Source organism: Tauraco erythrolophus, chromosome 19 (assembly GCF_009769465.1).
Source record: "Tauraco erythrolophus isolate bTauEry1 chromosome 19, bTauEry1.pri, whole genome shotgun sequence".
NCBI classification, from domain to species: Eukaryota; Metazoa; Chordata; class Aves; order Musophagiformes; family Musophagidae; genus Tauraco; species Tauraco erythrolophus.
The window spans coordinates 11,911,263-11,933,471 of record NC_141483.1 but is presented as its reverse complement, the minus strand read 5'-3'; the positions used below and the strand labels follow the sequence as shown (position 1 = coordinate 11,933,471).

The 22,209-nt window shown below is 43.6% G+C and overlaps 1 protein-coding gene across 2 annotated transcripts in view; it reads left to right on the top strand.

Annotated features, from left to right (window-relative positions):
• TMEM132B (transmembrane protein 132B) overlaps window positions 1–22,209 on the top strand; it is a 247,000-nt gene that overhangs the window by 45,574 nt on the left and 179,217 nt on the right. The window contains exon 1 of one of the 2 annotated variants that reach the window (XM_086623474.1): window positions 15,559–15,588. The exons of the other annotated variant lie outside the window; for it this stretch is intronic. The gene's annotated coding sequence lies outside the window, so the exon portion shown is untranslated. Of the gene's footprint in view, window positions 1–15,558; window positions 15,589–22,209 lie in introns of those variants that run through there. 2 annotated transcript variants of the gene reach the window in all.

Sequence of the window (22,209 nt, the reverse complement as noted above, 5' to 3'; positions counted from 1 at the left end):
CGGGTGGGGAGCAAGCGAAGCCGTGACTTGCAGCTCCCTGAGTGAGCACCCGATTTGTCTCACCCTGAGCGAGGCTGGTGAAAAAGTCTAATCCCATATAGACTGTATCATGATGTGAAGCCAAGCAGTTGTGCAGCCCTCAGCCATGTCCTCGTGTTGGAGCTGTGACAACCCCTGGTGCTCCCACCCTCAATATGGTTGTACAGGGAACCTTCTTCATTTCTTGAATGCTGACTTATATAACCTTAAGGTTGTGGAGGTTTTTTTGTTTGTTTTTTTTTTTTTTTTTAAATGTCACCTTGTGTGAAATAATGATGCCACCTTAATTTAGAAGCAAAAGCTTCCCTGTGATAGAGTGAAAGTCCTGGACTGATGTCAGGTTTCTCGGTGCAGCATCTGCACACGATTGTGTCTGCCATTCATTTGCACTTTGGCATGATCCAGCAGTGTCTGAAATGAATGCCAGAAGGAGAAGTCTGCGCATGGTTCTCCTTTTTATTTTTAACTGATATTTACATAGAAGAAGGATTTCACAGACCCCCCTGGCGGTGTAGCAACCTTGCAGAAAATAATCTGCTCTGTAGTGTGTGTCGTTTTTGGAGAGCTGCAGAGGAGCAGTGAAGCCGCATGTCCATGTGGAGGGGCTGGTAAGCAGAAAAAAAATCTGCTAGGCTCCTGAGTGTGGGACATGAGGTACGTTGTCTTCATTTTTATTTCAAACCTTTTAGGGTAGAGCAGGAAGGGCGGAGAGGAGAACCAAGTGACTCATGTTCAAAATGCTCTTCAACGTTGATAGGAAAAGCAAAATCTTGTGATGATGCTTGAGGCATTGGGAGTGACTGATGAAGCACTTGGGCCAATATATCCTGGTTTTTTTGTTTGTTTTTTTTTTTTTTTCTTCTTTCAAGAGATGATCTCGCTTCTATTTTCCAACCTCTTTGGGTATTAGGAACCATCCATCTCACTGGCTCCCGCTCTGTTTAGTATACTCTGTTCTGAGTTTAGTCCCAGGTCAAAAAGTCCCAATAACGCTGGCAAGAGTGGAAGGCAGAAGGGCAAAATGCGCTCTCACATTCCCAACATACAGCTTAGCCATGTTTTTCCAAGTGGTGTTCTTAAAAAGTGGATGTGCTTTAAAAACATGCACAATACTGAAGCTTCAGTTTAATTGCTGGTTACAGATACTGCTTTTGATCCAAGCTAAACTTCTGAGCCAAGCTGAAGTTCTTACAGAGAAGAGTTTATGAAATTCTAAAGAGGAGGAAATCAGCATTAAAATAGCGTTTGTAGAGAATCTTAAGCAAAATGTGCACTTTTCAGTAAAGGCCTTTGCATCATAAATTAGCAACATCTGTCCTCCTATTCTATATGTTATTTCCTCTCCAAATCCCCTCCAGAATCTGCCATTTTTCAGAAGTATTCTTGGATACATTGAACTGTGGTTGAAGATGCTTCATAAAATATGCATAAGCACTTGTCGCGGCGATAATGCTTCTTAGTAGTTGCCACTTTGCTGTATTTTAACAAATTAACCCTCCAAACATGGCTGATACCCGTGGTGAATATGGGTTGGGTTTGTCAAGGGCTTGGTAGCCACCATGTGACAAAGAGTGACAAAGAGCTGTTGAATTAGTCCTCTCGTTTGTGGTGGTTGTGGACTGTTTTTCAGAGAGCCTTTAGCCCTTGCATGTGCCACCATTCTGAAAACCTGCCTGGGCTTGTTCACCTCCCTGAGGCGTGGGCTGAGAGCCTCTAAAAATCTGGTGGCAAGGGCCAAATTTAACTGGCGGCTGCATTGGTACTGGGTGCTGGGAGCTACGTTTGGAGAGAGCCGGAGCCAAAACTCAAAGGTTTTCTGCAATCTGCTGGCAGGGCAAGGATGCTTTTGCTATATTGTGTATTGGAAAAATAACAAGAGGAGAAATTTTGGTGCAAAACTCATCAGATTGTAGCAGTGCAGGGATTGGATTTAGAAAAAAACCCTCAAACTCCTTTAAAAAAAAAAGAAAAATAAAGGCAGTGTGTGTGTGACCACAAGGGAACATGTCCCATGGTGGAGGGGTTGAATGGTGTGGGTTCAGCTCTGTCTTGTGAAGTGTTGAATCAACCTGAGCCTTGACTGGAGGACAGCAGGGTTTATTACTTCTGTGGGGTCAGAGGGAGGGTTGTATCCATGTTGTCTCTCTGCCTGTGGATGTGTTACTGTAGGCAAGGTTACCTGGAAGGCACTCCAGGTTTGGTCATCTGTGTTCAAAGTGGTTAGTGAAAAACAGAAGTCATGGGGGCATCATCAGGCAGGACCTTCCTGCAGTAAATCCAGCCTTTAAAGGTGAAGGCAGTCCTACAGCTGATGTGCCACACTGCACTGATTCACGCAGTGAACCACACTGACCTTACAGGAGTTGCAGGTGGCATAAGTTTCCCTCTCAACATTTTCCCCCCTTTGCCCATAGGCAATGACTGCGTTATTATCTCCTGTCCCATATCCCTCCTGGGAGGGAGGAGCAGCGTTGTTGCGTTCTGTGACTGCACAGCAGACTTGCATTTAATAACACTCTATCAGAAAATTTTAGAACTCGTTCATTTTGTCATAATAGTCTCAAAACTGTGTGTGGGTAGATAGTTGTACGTGTATTTCCAGTCTTAAGTGAACAGGCCAGTATCAGGGCGAGACTCTGCTGGACCCAGGATATACTGTTGTAGATGTGTGTTCAGTTCTGAAAAGTTGCCACTCTGTTTGTACAATGTATTGTGGTGGCTGGTGAGATCTGAGAAATTCAGAGTGTGGTTTGCAGATAAGCTCCAAGATAACCAGATTTTAGAGGGATGACAGAACGTAGGATAACCTGTCGTCTTCCCCACCGCTGAGACGCTGCTGATGTCTCAAAGGGCAGATTAACTCTCTTGGTTGTTTTGGGTGCAGAGTGTGCTTGGCTGCTCATGGAGAAATAGGGCCTGGAGGGAACATGGAAGACTTGTCTAGTCCATGCTTTTGTCCCAAGGAGAGCTCAGCCTTTCCTATGAAATTCCTTGCAGATAGGCTGTCTTTATGGACTCTCAGTGATGAAGACCCTATAGTGCTCCCAGGCAATCTGTTCCAGTGTTTCACTGTTCAGCGGATAGTATTGAAGAATAAAGTCCAATCCTGGAAAGCTGCTAAGTGTGAATGAAAACATTTAGAAATCAATGCAGTGCTTTACAAGGAGAAAATAGGTGTGCAGTGACACCGGAGAGAGATACCAGGCAGATTTAGTGCCTGATCCAGAAGTCCTTACTCAAGCAGAAGTTTCATTTTATTCCTCAATTCTTTTATTTCTGTTTTACTGACTAAATGGCCGCGTGCATCCATTAGCAGCACATCCTGCACTTTGGGCCACGCTGAGGCCAGCTTTGGGGTTGGCTGACTGGCGTTTGGGCTATTTGTTATGAAACCACCAGCCAGTGTCCCCTGCTGTGAGTATCTGAGTGGGATAGAAGCTGTCATCATCTCGGGGGTGAGCAGGACAGGGACATCCTCAGTCCCTGCAGAGACAGTCTGTCTTGGTAACCACCAAATCCCTGTGTTTCCACATACCCTCATGTGTGGCCAGGCTTTTGCAGGTGGAAACAGCTTGGAGGTGTCTTTGTGCTTCCCTGTTCCTTCGGCCCCTCTGGGCTGGATCAGGAATTACATGGCAGAAGAGAGAAGCCAGCTCTGAGCTTTTGCTTTTTGGAAAACGCATTGCAACCACTGTAAATCAGAGAAAAGGCGTCAGAAAACGTGCAGTGTGTAATGCATGCTACACTAGGCACTGAAAGGTCAGCTGGCTTCATGCACATTAGTAACATGCGTAAAAAATTAATGAGTCTCACTAATTGGTTTGTTGTGGTGGAATTTTATTAACGAGACACAATCGATTTTTAGTTTATGCTAAAAACATAATGAAGTGCCGTGAAAGCTGGTCTTCACACGTTCCTGGTTCTCATTGATAAAATGACAAGATTTGAAGCTGGTGTGGGCTGCGCTGTCAGAGACAGCCCAGTCCCAGAGCTGGGGATTGCGCAGGTCTGCGGTAGGGCACGAATTCAGCCTTCGCTGCCTCCCTTCCCCACTGCTGCTCCCATCGCCCGAGCACCCTGGTACTGGCCCCAGTGGCAGTGCTGTCAGGAGCCCAGCCTTCCCGGGACTTAATTTCCTGTTCTTGTGGAATATCTTTATCTTCAGAAGGTGAAGATTGGCTTATTTGCTTTACAGGTTTTGTAACGCTTCTTGCTTTTGGAAAATTAACTAGTTTGGGTCTTTGTTGCAAGCTGTATATACTGGAAACCTTATGATTAAACGTTCACAAAAGAGTAAGATTAGGCTGTTGATCAGTTAAAATTGTATTTTTCCTTTTTACTCCTACACTTAGAAGAAGAAACAGATATTTTTGTTTTTATTACAATCTATCCAATTAACTGCATGAATAAATATACTGCATTTCTGAAAACTAATACTCCTGGAAAAAACTGCAAACATGTTCTGTTTAAAATATGATAATCTCTTGCCAATCCTGCACTTACATTCAGACAACAAGCCTCTAAGACAGTACGTTACGGGGAAAACAGGGTGGGCTCTAGGGCTGTACAGGTATAAAAAAATTGATTGAGACAAAACCTACTTGCAGTCATGTCGGGGTCCAGTTAAACATCTGCACCTCTCCTGGTGTGAGGAGAGGAAACCTGGTAAATCCAGAGGTGAGCCAAGAGGAAGAATGTCACCTCTTCTGGGCTTTCATCCATTTGCTTGCAGATACCTCCAGTTCCTTTGGACATGTGCTCAGGAGCTCCCTGGCGTGAGGACCTTACATTCCTGGATGGAGTTGCTTTAAATTTGATGCTTTCTCAACCGTACTGTAGAGCCTCTCTCAGCGTGTTGGACAGACAGGTGTCCTTGCAGCTGGAGGTGAGGCAAAACACAGGATCTCTCCATGGGCAACCTTGTGCCCGAGTCAGATGTGGTTATGTAAGAAGTGCTTTATTTTTTGGGGAAATGATGTGCCAGGCACATAGGGGGGAGCATTGTGGAGCCTGTATCTGTGTTAATCCTTTGTACTGTAATTTTTCTTCTCTATAACTTACTTGGAACTTCTTGAGCATTCATTTGGTTGAAGACTTTGGGAAGCCTTGATGGATGCCAAGCAGACAGGTGCATTTTTCCTTGCTGAGTTTCTGAAAGACTTCTGCAGCACCCTTGCTCTTCAGAGCAGGTTGCTGACAAGCAAAGTGCCACAGTATGACGGGTGGTCACTGCTGAGGTTAAACAGGAGTTTTGTAGTGGTCTTGCATTAGCAGCTTTGATTGACAAGTTCCCCCTTCCAAACTAATTCACCCTCCATCTTCATGTTTCTGTCTTGCCCAGCCTTGCACTGAAGGCTAGGACAGTGATATCAAAAGGGAGGTTCATTTATAGTCTGGAGCCTATAAATATTTGGCTCAAAGTTTCATGTAAAATTCAGTGGAGATGGAGAGGTTCAAAGGGTGTGTTTGAAAGGTAAGGGCTAGGATTTTTGGTTTTTATTAAGTCTCTGTTTTCCTACTCTTCGTTTGCTTTTTTGAAGCTTGCAGCAGAATTCTGCAAGAATTCTTAAAAATAGTGGCTCTCAGATTTTGGGGTCTGATGATGGAATTTTCCAACTCAAGCAACAAAGGATGCTGGTCCGAACCCCACTGCACAGAGCAGTGTTTTTTTTCTATTTGCTAGTCTTACAAATTTTCTGTATGAGTAAGAGTGGCAGAACATTCCTTGAAGATTAGCCAGGAATAGATCTAGAATAGGCTGCCTTGGGGAGGCAGTGCTTCCTGTTGATTAATTTAGCATCCCACCTTGGTGATCCAAATGTAATTGGTGTGTATGAGATGTTGGGTGAGTAAAGATGGCAAAATAAGTTTGGTTTTTTTTTGGCAAGAAATGGATTTGTAGTGCAGGATGCATTGGGACTGTTATTCCATATCCAGCATTTGTGTGTAGAGGCAAACGCCTGTGGCTCGGCACGTAAGCCTTGTTTCCTCACTGTCACGACAGGACAGCTGAGTCACTCGGCTCCTTACCCTGAGCGAAAACGTGGAGATGAGTCTGTGTGGGTGGTGACGGTGCTGCATGTCCTCAGTGGCTGCTCGGGTGGGAATGCCAAAATGGGGGTCTTGGTGTGGATATGATGCCTGGGAAATTATCTAAATCAATTTTCCAGATCGAGGCACTGTGCAGGATTGGAACCAAGAATACTTAATCTCAGAGTGCTTGGGAGAAGCAGCTATTCTCCCAAAGCAGGGGCAGAAGCAGAGGTGGAAAGGGAGATGAGGATGGTCCCTGGTAAACTGGTGCAAACAGTGCTCAAGACTGGTGGCATCTGAGGAGCTTTAGCTCCTGAGGAGGATGCTGTGCTGGTGGGACCTCCAAGTCAGGAAAGCCTTTCTCCCTGACTGAGATGAGTTAAGGGCAGGACACTCTCATCCCAAGGAGAAGGGAAAAGCTTTAAAGCATCTTTTAGCTTTTTGGACCAATGATTGATGAGGTTTTTTTGTGATTTTTTTTTTTTTTTCTAATGGAAACAGCAGGTTTTCAATCTTTGTACAGTCAAGTTTCATTTCTGCTCCTGCCACATACTTTTTGCTCCTGCGCTTTGCATCGCTCTCTCCTGGACTTTTGCCTCCTGCTCTTCCCTAGGACTGTTTTCCCTGCCTACTGCTGTCTCTTTTCTCCCAGTGCTGATTCACAAGCTTGAGCTCTGTGTTGTGCCTCTCCTGCTATTGGCACGTTCTCCCTAGAAAAGCATCCTGCTACAGTTTGGCACTGTGGCCTCAGTCTTCACCCGTGGGTGTCTAAAAGGAGTGGGCTCTTTCCTTGGCATCCCAGACAAGCCCACCCCAATTAGCAGAAGTGGGAAGCATCTGCATTTCCTTTGATGTCAGTGGAGGCTGCAGGTATTCAGGCCCTTTTGAGAGCAAACAACTTTTAAATGTTTGCAGAAGTATTGGATTTAATTTGGTTTTAAGTACTGGCACTAAAAACTTCTGGTCTTGCTGCCATGTGTTTGTCAGTAGAAATAAATATAGCTGGGAACTTGGATGAGACCGATTTCCCACTGAGCTTGGGGGTGCCTGGCTTTATGGATCCCAGCCTCCCAGCACAGCCCATGGCAGTTGCTGAAGGCTCATTAATTCTGAGAACCAATGCTGAACCAAATCCTAGACTAATATTTGACTGCATCCCTTTAACGATTCAACACGTAGTGTTGTGTTAGTAGATTTCTGGCAGTTGCTTCTGATATAAATCTGAAATGCTGATGTTAAAAACGAGCTCTGATCCAGAGTGCTCATCCTACAGGTGAAAGTTTTGGCTCATAAATTCATCAATTGTCGGATCATTATTGAAATGGATATATGTCTACCATTTTTTGCATATTTATTTACCTTAACAATTGTTCAGATTTACAGTTCTGATTCACTGTGAGTGTTGTCTATATTTTAAGTCCACATGCTACAACGAGGTTCCTATCCCAGCTCCGCAGGACAATATAGGACCAATTTTAATGACAAGGTACAATTGTACCAACATGTCCCAAAGCCTGGGGAAACCTGTCTGTTAAAAATTAATGAAGTAGGAAGTCCTGGCATAAAGTAAAGCCTTGAGTGAAATTCCATGGCTTCATGGACTGTTAATTCTTTATTAGGTTTTCCTAAGACTGAGATAAAAGGCATTTTATCTTTTTTAAGGTTTGCATTAACATGTCATTGAGTTTTATAGATACATTGATCTTCATTTGGCTAATCCAGAAAGGGTAATAGAAATGTGTGGTATAAGCTAGAGCAAAGATAACTCCATAACACTTAAGAATTTTTTGTTATTTTTATTTATTAAGTTTTCCTCAGATACAGGACTGTGGTCAGGGTCCAGAGTCGTGAAATTCTGCTCACGGTACTATATATTTTTGTTGGCTATCCTAAGTTTCTCTCTTTCTTTTTTCTTGATATTTTTTTAACTGCCTTTACTTTCTAGCTAATTTGGCAGTTAGGTGGATGCGTCTTCACTGAAAACCAGCAAAGAGGTTTGGCAGTATTTTTTTAAAATACTGTCTGTGTCTGTGATGGATTCTTGGCTTTCTTGGCTACATGACAGTTTGTGTTTTTTTTTTTTTTTTTTTTCTTTTTTTTAAGTGTATTCCAGTCTGAGATGGAGCAATGAAGTGTGTCTTTGGATTCAGAGAAAGGACCTGAATCGAAGTGATGTCAATAGGGTTTTTTTTTGCTGCTGCTGCCCATGAACAAAAATTAAGTGCTGGGTCTGCAAATTTCTAGAAGAATGTAGCACGCCATAGAATGTAGCTGGGACAACAGAGTCCAGGAAGGTAAAGACAATTCTTATCCCCTTACCCTAACAGTGAAATCTTGGCTTGGTTGAAGTCGGAGGGACTTTGGCAAGTCAGAGATTTATCTCTGCTCTTTGAGTGAGCAGCCTTTGGTGATCATTATTGCCTCGCACAGCTCAGGAGCTGTGTCTTCCTGCCGAGGCTTTTAATTGAGCCTGTCTGCAAGAGAAACGAATCATCCTCACCAGAGTCACTAGGTGCATTTAGTAAGGAAGCTCTATAGAGAAAACTTTATTAATAGCTGTCATTATTAATGAAGATTGTGCAGTGGTCAGTGTGTTAGTGCTGTGTATGAAGGTGTGTGAAAGGGGAATAAAATGGCAAATGATTTTTTTAGCTTCTCTGTGTTGAAACTGTACATCCTTTCATCAGTTCTGCATGTGCGTAAAGTAGGGCCAGGGGGAAAAAAAAAGGGGGTGACTATGGATCTCTCAACCCTGGGTTGGATGCTTGTTCCCAGCGTTGTCAGATCTCTGCACCCTGATGAACGGGGGACGAATCAAGCACCAAATTATGTCCCTTGTGCAGCACTGCATGACAATGACCTTCTCTGCTTGTTAGCTCTGAGGTGGGAAATCTTCCCTTCCTCCACGCTGGACGGACCACAGGGACTACGTTCATGGTGAAAAGGCACAGGTCGGTTGATTTCAGAGATGGTCCCCTTCATTTCAGGGGTTTATTTGATCTTTTCCTTGCCAACCAATCTTGCCAAGCTGAAGTATCAGAGCAGCTTAGATCTCACTCACTTCTCATCTTCAACTCCCACTCTTGCAGCCTCTAGCAAATGCTTACTTTAGTACCAACTGGCTGTGATCTCTTTGAACTCTCTGGTATGAGATTAAATGTTAATTTATTACATATCATTATAGGATTATATGCTATCTCTAGGATAATGGAACCCAAATGTTAGAATAGCATGTTTGAAATTTAGTGCTTGCGCACATTTTCCTCCTCTCAGGAAACAAGAATAGTTCAATGTGAAAGACTGAAAAAGAGGTGATTTAATCTGACTGATCACAGCTACCTAAGAGCTCCAGCCCTGGAAGAATATAGCCAGAGGTTCATGATCTTTTTGCAGAGTTCGGAAGAAGAAGAGACGTTGACTGCATTTTCTGAAAAACAAATAAGTATGAAGAAATTGTTATCTGCTTTGGGTGTTCCATGGGCTAAATCCCATGGATAAATTATGCAGTGTGAATTATGTGCTCGGCTCTAGTTATGAACGCCAGACGAAGCAGAGTGCTGAAGTGACCTGTATGCTGAGTTTCTTCAGAATTTTATTCTCTAGGCTATGGGTAGGTGAGCAGTACTGGAGGTGATAAGATATGACTTGAACTTGAATTGACTCAAACTTGAACTGCACTTGTGATGTTTCCACACAGAGGTTTATAAGAGATGCCACTAAGCAGAAGGTGAACACAGCTTTTTTGCTGCTCCCCCTCGCTGCCCGTTATGGCAGCTTCAAACAGGCAAATGCTGACGTTGAGCTGCGATGGAGCTGCATCCTCAGCGTGTGCAAATGCTGAGCTGTGTCCATGTGGGATTGCTGTCTGTCATACAGGTGCAAAACCCAGGGTGGCTGCTTTGGCATGAGTGGGACAGGCTCCTGCCTGAGATTGGGGTTAATGAGATCACATTGGGTTTATGGGATCTTATTCCAGGCAGAAACTGGACCTGCATACTTGTGTTAATGTAAGAAGTCACCCAGAGGAGCAGGGGGCAGCTGTTTCTATTTCTCAATTATTACTGGTCCAAATTCAGTTCCTATTTCTTAAATGGCTCATTTTCCCTGAAACAGCTGACAACTACTACAGACTAACTCTATGCATAAGCACTCCTGGTGTGGAAACGGTGTGGAAATGTTGTTCCCAGACTTTCCAGATCTCTCAATCCTCAGTCTTTTTTCCCCAAGCTGCTACAGATTGCTATCAGTGAATTGTTTCAATTGGGAGGTAATAGGGCATATTGGGAAACACTGCTATAAATTAGCATGCACCCACTTTGCACCGTGTGGTAGTTTATCCTGGTAGGTGAGCACTTTCTGCTCTGGTCGAGGCACTGGCCTAAACTAATTCTAAACCAATCATAATCCTAAACTAACCATCATTTTGATGATCTGGAGTTTGCCAGCTAGTATGCTGGGTTGTGCTGTGATAGTGATGTCCTGCAACTCTCAATTTTAAAATTGCCCTGTCCTTGAGAAAAGAATTAGATCCAGCTTTTTGGCTTCTCAGGCAATGTCAAATCTGATATAATTTACTTCTCTTGACTCTTGAAGAGTTTGAAAATGCTATCAGCTAACAGGCATTATCTTTTATTACCTTAATAAATTAACACAAGTGAACCACAGAGCAAGTATGACCTCATCCAACTTTGTTTTTCGCTTGAGAGTTTTTATTCTTTGCATATAAGTTAATAATTGTCTGTGAGCAAGATAACCATATTTGGCGCATCGCAATATGAAAGCCATAAGAAAGTTTCACTTTCTTTACACACCAATATTTTGACAAGATCTCCTTGAACTGCCTCCTCCAGAGCTATTGGGAATTTTCCTCGTGCTTAGAAAATCGAACTCTAAATTGCTAGTCGGCAACAGATAGAGAAACAAATACCCAAGAAGTCCTGGGTGAGGCTGCAGGCTCCTTCTCTCCCCAAGAGGAGCCGTTCTCCACGTGTGAATGACAAGCTGCAGCCTTTGATCGTTGTAGTAAGAGAAAAGCGGTACCCAGGGATGGTTATTTTGTCCGTTCCGACAGCATCTGCCGTGAATTTGTAAAATATGTCAAATGTGTATTCATAACGTAAAATAATGCATTCAAGCATGAAAAATTATGCTTTGTTCTGATACCAGGATGTGCTTGAGCAGGATTGTTTCAGTAAGCAAGGGAGCAGGGGAGGAGGTCAGCAATCACCCTAGGAATGCAAAGCTCTTTTACTCCGTAACAAATTAATGGAGTTGCTCGAGGCTGTTGTCATTCCAAAAATAAAATGTTGAATTAAGTAAAGGAATCTGAGAGAAAACAGAAACTTTTGTTCTGGGTATTTTTGGGGGGAGGAGGGGAAGGCTGTCGTTAGAAAGGAAGGCTCCATCTGTTCATGTGCTGTTCCTTGAGAGGCAGATATAAATTGATAACTTAATGATGTCTGGACTGCAGAGCGAGGCCTGTGTGGTCGCTCCTGTGCGAGTCAGAGGGCACGTATTGCTTTGGGAGTTCGGTTACTGTCGTAAGACTTTGGAATAAATTGCCCAGAGAAGTTGTGGATGCCCCCTCCCTGGAGGTGTTCGAGGCCAGGTTGGACGGAGCCTTGAGTAGCCTGATCTAGTTGAGAGGTGTCCCTGCCCGTGGCAGGGAGGTTGGATTAGATGATCTCTGAGGTCCCTTCCAGCCTGTGCCATTCTGATATTGGTTGCCTGCGAGAGCAATGCGAAGTGCAGGTTTGAAGATGGGCTTCAGAGCAAAAAGGCACAGATGTCTCTGAAGTAATAGTGGTGAAACTGTAAAGCCACCGAGCTTTTTCTGAAGCAGCTGAAAGGCCGGGTGGCCTCACAGGTCTCTGTCCTGAAACTTTGTAGCTTGTGTTTCAATTTCCCAGAGGGAAAACTCGCTTAGTGCCACTGCACACACACTTGAAATGATATATGTGCATGCGTGTTTGCAGGATGGGGATGCAAATCTTGCTGGAAGCAACAGCCTGCACCTCTGGAGTTCAGTGGGGAAACCTCAGTGAGAGCTGACTTCTTTCCACAGACTTAAACACTGCAAAGATTTAACCAGGAATTTAACGGTCTTGGTATCAGTCCCCAAAATCAGCTTGTGCAGTCAGGGTTGCTATCCAGGTAAGAAATCCAACAGTAATGGGGAGCGAAATGAGAATTTCTCCCAGTGCTCAGGCAGAGCTGCGGGGCTGGCACTGGACCGAGGATTTCGCTTTGCGTGTCTCTGCATCCTGTTTTGTTTCATCGCGGTCCCCCGGCGGGGCTGTGTGTGGTGTATGCTCTTCCTGGGATTACAGTCACAGTGGGATATGGATGAGTGCTGGTAAGACAGAGGATTTTCTGTGCATTCAAGACATATCTGTGTTCTTAATAACTTTACAGGGGTTTTATTGTAAGCTGCTTTTGTGGTTTCCTGCGGCTGTTCGGGCCCATCGGTTTGGAGCTTGTTTCCTCCGAGAGCTTCGGAACAACAGAATGGAGAATCCAGTGAAAGCCCGTTGTGCTGGAGGAAGGCTTTGGACCAATCTTACCTCTTTCTGACAATGCCTTTGGAGAATCTGCTGCCAGCATTTTTAACATCCTGTAATTTCTGGCTCATGCAAAGAAATTTTCAATATCACCAAAGGCAGAAGCTTCTGTGGGGAGCATCAGAAGTGCTATAAAATGATGTACCTGGGTAACCTGTGGATGCAGGAATGTAGAAAGTCTGTAGTATTTAGAACTTCAAGTTACTTGGCTTCATTTCGTCTTTTGGTGTAATACTCGAGGCCATTGACTGCAGTCACAAGCTGGGGTTTGCAAAGAGAAACACAGCCAAGATCCAGGTCCTTCAGGAGCCATGGGAGAGCTGCCAGGGAGGGATCAGCCCAAACTGGGGCAGAAGTTATTGCAATTATTGCTTAGAGAAAAAATTGAAAACACTGAAGGAGATTTAGGGAAGTATCCTTTTGAAAAGACATTTGCTCCTTAAAACGGGAATGCAAGCAATGCAGTCAGCATTTGTTTCTTCGTATTTTTTTAATGGTGAACTCAGTCTGGGAGTAATGGCAACCTGTGTTAGTTTGTTTGGGGAGCAAAATAGGCTTCCTGAAAATTTGGGAAGTGGAGTTGAGAGGGACTTTCTGGTTCCTGGAGGGCAGCTGTGCCATGGTGTCGCAGGATGCTGTTTGTCCCAATGCCTCTTCTTCCCTGCCTGCTTCCTTTTGGGGTGCCGTTTGCTGGAGCTGTGAGGGCGTTTACCCCAGTCTTTTACTGCTGTACCAGTGAGTAATTTTGTGAGAGATGAGGATGCACTTTGCTATTCAACCTTAGCTGCTTAGATCAATATCTGCAGCAGGAGAGTGATTTTAATAAAAGGACTCTCTCTCAGCTTTCCTATCTCCAAGACAGATAGACCTCAGCTAACATAAATCCTGGCCTTTCTCCTGTCAGTCTCTTGGCTTTTTGTGACATGGATGTTTTGACACTGAATACAAATATTTCACAGTTGGCTAATAGTTTAGAGCATATATTTAAGAGATTTACTTTTGCAGTCACCTGGTGCCTTTAGTGAATACGTTTGCCTTGTAAGGCCTTTCTGTTGTTGGAGGATATATCCACACTCCCATACACATACTCATTTTATGTTGTTTATGAAATACCACTGAGGGAAAATGAGTTTTTCTTCAGATAACGGTAGTAGGGAGCCCTCTCCTAACCTCCTCTTTAGCAATGAGAACCTCCAGAAGCTGTGACAAACCTTATTTATCAGATCTCAGGAGGGATGCACGGGATTTGCAATGCTGGCAGCTGGAAGCACCAACTCTGCATCAGGGTAAGGAGCAATGCCAGGACCAGTGCTGTGTGGTGGGGAGCTGAGCATCAGGCAGCCCTGCCCCAGCCCCTGGGACTGTCACCCAGGTTAGCTTCACCTGGAGTGGCTGTGCCTCCCGACTGCCCCCATGGCAAAGGCGTGCTGCCCGGGTGTGCCAGTCACCCTTCCCGAGTTGGTGGAGGGTTGGTTTTGGCATCTCTGCCTTCAGTCAAAAAGAGCTGAGGGGTGTCTGGAAAGGAGGAGATTTTAGGAAATCCCAACTCTGCTCACGCCTAGGGGAGGCACCTTGACATGGGCTGCGGTGTTCATGGTTTGTGTTTGTGGGGTTTCTGCCCAGCAAGCGGAGGGTTGTGCAAAACCTCCGTGTGTGTGTGCAGTTGTCTCTGCCCTCCGGGTGATCAGAACAGAAAACCCTCCTTGGTTAATCAGGTGTGTTCAAACTTCGGTTTAGCTCGCAGTAGTGGCCCTGTCGTTCAGTTCTTTCAGCTGATGAATTCGTGACCTTTAGCCACCGTGCTAATGCCTCTAATTGTAACTGGCAGGACAATTCCCCATCGCTGTTGTATGAGAGATGCAAAGAAACTTGCCAAGAGCAGCCTGTGACTTTTAGCAGCCATATCAACACCCCTGATCGAAATTGAAATGGCAAGTTAGACCAGTGATCAACCCCGCAGAGCAACCTGAGCGATTGCCACAGCCACATTAAATGAGAAATCTCGTGGGACATTTCCTCTCTTGGGCACCGTCCCTGTGCTGAGATTTGGCAAGTAAAGCACCTGTGTCAGTTATCTGCACTGAGGTGGCCTTGGCTCTGCTGAGCACGATATGGAGGAAAACTCTCTTCTAGCACTCAGGGAATTAGTTTGGGCTGGAAAACCTTAGTTCTGCAAATACCTGTATTGCCTCTGTCAGAGGAGGTGGGAGCTGGAGACGGCTGATGGAGACTCGAATGAGAAACCCTGTGAATGTCTCATCTCATTTCTGCTTGGTTTTTGGAAAGGGAGTGTTCAGTGTCCCTGTGCTCTCTCCATGCTCACACTTTTTCTCTATAGATTCACCCTCAGTATTTGTTCTGTGTCCTTCACCCATGGGAATGATCCCCTTCTTAATGGAAATAATGTTTTACACGCAATAGATTTGAGTGAGAATTCACTGGCCCTGGGAAGCTGGGAACACCTGGCTTAGAAACACCATTATCCTGTGCTTTGTCTGTGGATGGGACCACGTAGTGCTCCTGCACAACATACAGGTAGTACTATGGGAATATATTTTATCTTCTACCTTTTTCTATCAGACACATTTGAATAGATGTTTTTAACAACAAAGACTTTGACCAGAAGCATGCATGTGAGAGTGAAGTGGAGGTGAATAAATACAATACGTGATGACATAAAGATTTTATGGGGTATGGGGATGGGCACATTACTCACGGATGGCGAAACTATCTCAGTATGTTTCAAGAAAACCTATTTTAGGGATGTTTAGAGAGTTTTTAAAATTTTTTTATTGTGACTATTTTTTCTATTACTCCATCCCATAAAACCAGGTGCCTTAGTTATCATGTTTCCCACTGTACAGGGTTCAGCGGGAGCAATAAAAGCCTCTAAAACTTACCTAAAATAGCCTTCCTACAGTTACAGATGTCACAGGTTTAATGTCCTGTATCTCAGGTCCTCCCAGGCCTTGACGTGGTGGTAGCATTTGGAGGAAAGGGGATCTCTCATTCTCCATTGAGCTAAAATTTCCACTCTGTAACCTATAGAGATGCTGGATCTTTGGCTTAGAAGCTGTGACAGATTTAACTATGACAGCCAGTGTTAATGATTCAGGAGGAATTTGCACACCTCAGGCTTGGACAGCATAATTTTGGGGAATTTCATACTTGGGCGGGAATTGTGCTTAAGTCTGTTAGTTCTCAAAATGAAATGATGGTGCTGGGGGCAGCAGAAGGGTGTCCTGTCTAGGAAAGCTAAACCCTTGTGAGAGATGAATTAAAGTTGTTACAGTGGTGTAGTGCATTACATACTCTTATTGCATCCATATATACTCTGGTTTCATCCTATTTTTTTTTTATTTATTTTATTTTATTTTAGACTGTGTAACCTTTAAGCTAAAAGAATTCCAGTCTTTGGAAATAAACATATCTGCTTGGAGAACCATTCTGCTGTAATGATAATGGCTCAGCTGTAGCTTTATACCTGATAAAATCTTCTTATGCAGGCAAATCCGATGCTAGCATGGCAATCAGAGGAGGAAGCACAGTGGCTTTATTGCTTGGGTTGCACACTATTCCCTGGCTAGGATAAATTTGTGGTCTATTTTGATAAACAAGCCTGAACTCCTCCTTCCCAGTAATAAAGTTGTTAACAATCATCTTCCCAGAGAATGGGAAATAATGAGATAGTGGCTTAACAAGGCAGTTCCTCAATCTTTTATAAGTAGTGCCTCGTTTCCTTGAAAAAAATAGTATCTCTAATCTGCTGGGTATAGTGCTGCTATAAGGGTTTTTATTTTCAACTAAGTCAAAAAATCAGGGTAAACTCTGTGTATTTGTTTGATGCGTTTACTTTTCTCCCATTTTGTTTGTGTGCTTTGCACATGCTTGTGTAAAGTTGTGTTTACTTGTTTTGCAATTGCTTTAGGGATCAATTCTGAGGGTGTTGCAGATGAGGAAGCGCAGATTAAGAATGGCCGTCCCAGGTCAGAGCACGGATCCATCTGACCCAACAGCCCGTTTCTGATAGCACCCAAACACAGATGCTCAGTAGGAGAGTAGGATCAGGCGACCACAGAGGATGGTTCTGCTAAACATGCTCGCAGCAGCCCGTGGCAGAGCCAAGAGGCTTTGCATAACGCTGATTTAGGCAGTGTGGCAAGCAGCATTCCCTCTGGAATATCCCTCTTCACATGCTTTCCTTGCTGGTCTAATGGCAGTTTTGAGCCTTTTTGTTTCTCTCTAATTTTCCAAACTTTTGCTGATAGAGAACCCTGAGTTAATCTTCAGGCCTTTTGGGTGTTGGATTACACTTTGCCTCACTCCTTTCTGTGCCAGCAGCGCTGGAACTGGCATGGGATGCTAATCCTGCCGTACCTATTCACTCAGTCGTAGAGGAAAATGTATGAAAACAAATTGCTAGTCCAAGCTAAATTTAGATTTATTCAGTTGGAGTTAATTATAATCTTTATTTAGTCCCAAGTGATGCCTTCTTATCATACACTTATTATAGCTGAGAAAATTAATTTTTACTCTACCATAAAGGTGAATGTAATAATCTGGGTTCAGGGAAGGGATTACTTTAATAAGATTTATAGGCAGCCTTTCAGACAGTACAGTTTTATTACTATCTGTAGGTGGCCTTGCTGTACGTATGTCTTTCAGTATGGGTGACTGTGCAAAATGCATGCAAGCTAGAAACTGTAGTAAGCACCAGCTCAGAAACTTCCACATCCAACTTAATTTTTTGGCAACGGTAAGTAGACAAAGCACTTGTCTTACTTTGGAATGCAAGAATACAGTTTATTACTGAACTCGTGGCCTGATCAGGGGTTTCATTCGTATGCATGGTTTAATTTTGCACTGAAAAATGTATTTTAGTAGACAAAAGATTTATGAGACCTCAGATGTTGCTTGCAAGCGTTTTGGAAGCAGAGTACTGGGCAAACAGGCATGTGATGTGGGAAGCGAAGCTTTAGTGAAGAGTGAGCCATCAGATCTGATGGGCCAGGACTCCTTTGCCCATAGACATCTAAACCTCCAGCATGTGAGTCTGCACTGGCCACCTTTGGCAATCGAGTTAACGGGTAGAAATAGGCTCCTCCCAAGGGTGATTTGTCACCCCTAAGATAGAAGTGTCTAGGAGAGGATAAATAAATTCTGGAGATACCTTTCTCTGTGATTTTTCTGAAAGGGGAGGCTGGAGTGTGTGCTGGGCTTAGATACCGATCTCAAAGTAGATGGACTGACTCCCGCGGAGAGAACGTGTAGCTGCAGTGAAGCTTGGGTAACAAAAGTTTGACTGAGACGTTTGAAGATAAGTATGTGAGACATTGTCCCAAGCCTACAGAAGTTAATTAACACCTCTTCAGTTTTAGATGTTTGGATTAGACTTCCTTTTCTTTTTTTTTTTTTTTAAATTGCATCCTTTTTCATCTCTTTCAAAACAAGACAAGCCTGACTAGCAATGTTTTGCAAAGCGAGTCTCTGTCTCCACAACCGTGTAATCAAGATTGAATGTAAGGACTGTAAACTGGTTGTGAGTCCTGCATCAAGTTCTGTCCTTACATCAAACAAGGATAAGAAGAAGAGAGAATGAGAAAAGCTTGAAAGGATCCTATCATCTTTTCTCAGGCTACAGTTTTTTATATGTTTACAGCTTCTGGTCTGACTTTAATTTAATGTTAAAAAAGTATTGGGAACTCTTCTTAGCTCTTTCTTGTGGTGTCATTTATATCTTCAAACTATTCTGTTACAATTGAAAAGACTGTTTGTTATTATGTCTTTTTTTCTGTGCCAGTGTTGTTCACTGTATAACTACCTCAAGTACTGAAGGAGTAAGGCTTGTTTTTGAATGATGGATGATGGAAGTTGTTCCTCAGTGGGACTATGTAGGGTTTTTCTCCTCCTTTTCCTCCTTAATGTAAAACTGAGGAGATGAGTCACAGGATGGACTCTGAATGTGGGAAGTAAACAGTGTCATCCTCCTTTCATGGTTATTTTATTAAATTTTGAATGAGTCAGGGAGAGCATGAGGCGGGTGTTCATCTAGGCTCCTTAAATCCTCACACAACCCAAACTTATCCTACTCATAGTGCCCAAATGAGGTCTAAACTCATGGTAGATTTTCACACCGTAATCATCCTTCTCATTTTCCTGCTGTGAGGATTAAGAGTCAGAGTTTCCCCAGCTGTAGCCAGGCCAGATCACCTTGCACAGCCTCTCATGGCTGGGGTCCCTAAACAGCATCAGCTCTTACTCCTTGCATGCGTGATGGAAAGTGACCGACACAGCTGATCCGGAATTAATTATTCTCCTATAATTTATCAGTTCCAGAATAGCTTTCCTTGTGTAGACACCCTCTTCTGAGATACAGTGTGTTTTTATTCAAGGATAATGCCTGCATTTCCAGAGCAAAATAATTATTATGAATAGAGCCATTTTTATAGTGGAATAATGTACATGTGTAGTTTGGTCTTTATGGTCTTTAGTGGGGGCTGGTGGGAAGGGCTGGTTATTTTTCTCCTATACAGACAAGCCATTGATTGCCTCTGTGTGACTCATGGATAACATCATAGTACTTACTGGCACCACATTACTTGAAATTATTCCTCTTTTACAAAGAGGAGTGTCTGTATGATTTCACGCTACAATTCTGATGATGCTGCAGGAAAGACGAATTTTAACGTTTTCACAGTTTTTCCACAGGTGCAGGATTGGATTTCTGGATTGTTTTCAGAGAAAAAAGATATTGAAAAGTTGCAATTTTAAACACTTCTTGTTCCTCACACCTCCAACTTCAGAATTACTGAGGGCTTGTGGAAGACTTGGCTCCTGATACGTAGTTAGCTAAAGTAGAGGGAAGATTTAGATGTGAAATTTGGATTTATGCTGCAACAGGAGTTATTTTCCTTTTTAGTTACAAAATGATGAATTTTAAATACTTTCCTCTTACTACAACATAACACAGATGCATTAGTTTTTAATGCTGACCTGCCACTGCCACCACTACCTTCTAGTAGGATACTTGTTTTGCTTCTTATTAAAATGTATGAAATCTAAGAAATGTAGCTTGGATGAAATCTTGAGTTACGTGAATGGCAGATTTTTACTGCCCAGTGTGACCTGCAGCTGTGGCTTTGCATGTGCTTTAGCCTTTGCTGCTTTTTGTGGCATCAGTCCAGGGTCAAGTGAGATTAAAACCAAAAGTGATGGATAATTTTATGGTTAAATAATAAATTATCAAAACAACAGAAAAGAAGCTTCATTTGAGGTCTGAGCTGTTCAGAGTGAGGGCCAGGAAGGATCATCTCCTAGAGAGACAGCATTGCATGGCTGGTTATGTGCACGGTGGCTTTGTCTCTCTCTCTCTGCTCTTCAGACATATTGGAAAGGTGTTTCCTTTCCGTCTGCACTCTCAAAGTTTGCAGAATGAACTGGGCTATGAAACTATTGCTTAACACTGGAGAGAGGGTTTTTGGTGTGAAACAGGAGTGATGAAATTTTACAAGTTGACCTGTTGCTCCTGGCGTCTTGGTATTTGGTTAGTCCAAAGAAGTGCTTTAAAAGGAGCAAAGCACCTGCTGAAAAACTGTTACAAGGTAAAAGTTATTTTAGAAATTTAAGCTAAACATCTCAAGTCACGTCCAAAAATGTGTTGTTTCCATACGTCTCCCCTCAACGCTCCCAATGCCACAATAGTCTGAGAAGCAGACTGTGTTCAGCCTTTGACATAGCACTGGGCTGTGGGAATGCTTATTTGGCCTCCACTTGCTTTTCTTCAACTCTTGCTCTTTTTTCGTACGTAATTAGGACTAACCCACCTTCTGATCTAATGCTTTGCCCTCTTTTGATCTTGCTGGAGTGCTTATTAAATGAACAGGTGATTTATTAGTTGCTTTGTTGCACACTAGAAAGCTGGAAATGTGTCCTGTTTCTGATTGTTACCGTGAGGAGATTGATGCTGTGGTGCTGATGTGCCGAATTAAAAAGGCGGGGTGTTGGCCTGCCATTGTATGAAGTATTTCTTTTTAGATGTGCCTACAGCATCATAAAATGCTGCTAAATTCAGATATCATATTTTGTTGCAGGCTGGTTCTAGGACAAAGCCCAGCCCTGTCTGCTGGTGTTTATGGCTTCACATATAAGCTTTCAGACAAAATTTGTGTCTCATTTTGTTTGAGTTACAGCAGGCTGATATCCTAGTCCTCGTACTGGTTCTGAGAAGAGGCACTGAACGTTGACATAGTAATGAAACAGAGGAAAGGCAAAAACATACCTTTTAAACTTTCTGTAAATCACTGCTTGAGAGAGAGAAAATATCTGCATAAAGGCTGGGGGGGAAGTCCTGTAATGTAAACACAAATGCGTTTAAGCCTTGCCTTGGTTTTGTTTCCTCTTTAGGCTCAGGATCTATGTCAGTGTTTAAATCTTCTGTGTAATCTGGTGTGTCTTGGGAGCAGGCAAATTTTAACTCTTCTCCCAAAAATCAGGGGGTACTTTTGCTGTGTGTCCTTTGCTTATCTGTACAGCTGCACAATTTTTATTATAAACACAACTTCTCAAAAGTATTGATTTCAAATGTAGTTCAATTTATCTACAATTAATTCAGGAAGGTGTTTGTCTGTGTTTGGCTTCTCAGCAAAGAACCAGCACTCTTCCTCCCCTCGCTGCCTTGGCTTTCACAGGAGCAAAGTTCACTTTCAGGGACTGAGTTGTGCAGTTGCACAACAGCACAGCAACCCATGCTGTGCCGAGGTGCTCTATAAATAGCAGAGCAGTAATGAAGCTGCTAAAACATCCTTTGGTGACTTTGGTGCTAGATCTGGCATTGATCTTCTCCCTTCTCCTCTGGCCATGAGCAGGATGAGGTTTGACCCACAGTGTGTTTCCCAAGCACTTTGTCATTCAGTGGTGGGATAAAAGTGTTGGGGCTCCTGCTGGGCAGTGGTCAATGCCAGAGCAGCACAGCAAGCAGTAGTGGGGCATTGCTAAATGGTGGTCACTAGCCTCTGCTCTTTGCCCCCATCCCTTTTGTAGGTTGCTGTGGGTTCCTTGCCTTGTGCAGCCTCCTATGCCCGTTGCTACTGAGCAGCAGTGTCCATCTCTGCTATGCAGCACCTACTGCTTTCTGTGGTGTCTGTCTCACCTGTGCCTCATGCCTCTTACGCTGCTTGTGTCTTGGTTAGCCTCTTGCTGGAGAGACTGCCTCTGTCTTCTTCCAGAATTGCTTGTTACTACCCACACCCTGTGACTTCCCAGAGAGAGCTGAGGTCTTCAGTTGCTGCATGGAGTGTGCCAGCAGCCCGTCGTTCACATCTGAATATGAAGAGATGTGGAAGTGAAGGGCCAAAGTCAATTTTCTCCACTAGAAAATTGGTTGTCCGCTATGTGAGCTGTGATACCATCGCAAGCTGGCCCAGCTCAATCCTCACACGGGGAAGGAGGGGAAAGTTTCTCATCATCTGGGTTTCTGCATTTCAGCTGAGTGCCCGGGTCCATGGCTACGTGCAGGTGGGGGAAGGTGTTGGCTGCACTGGTGTTTTATGACAGATGGGCTGAAATGTTTATGCAGGGA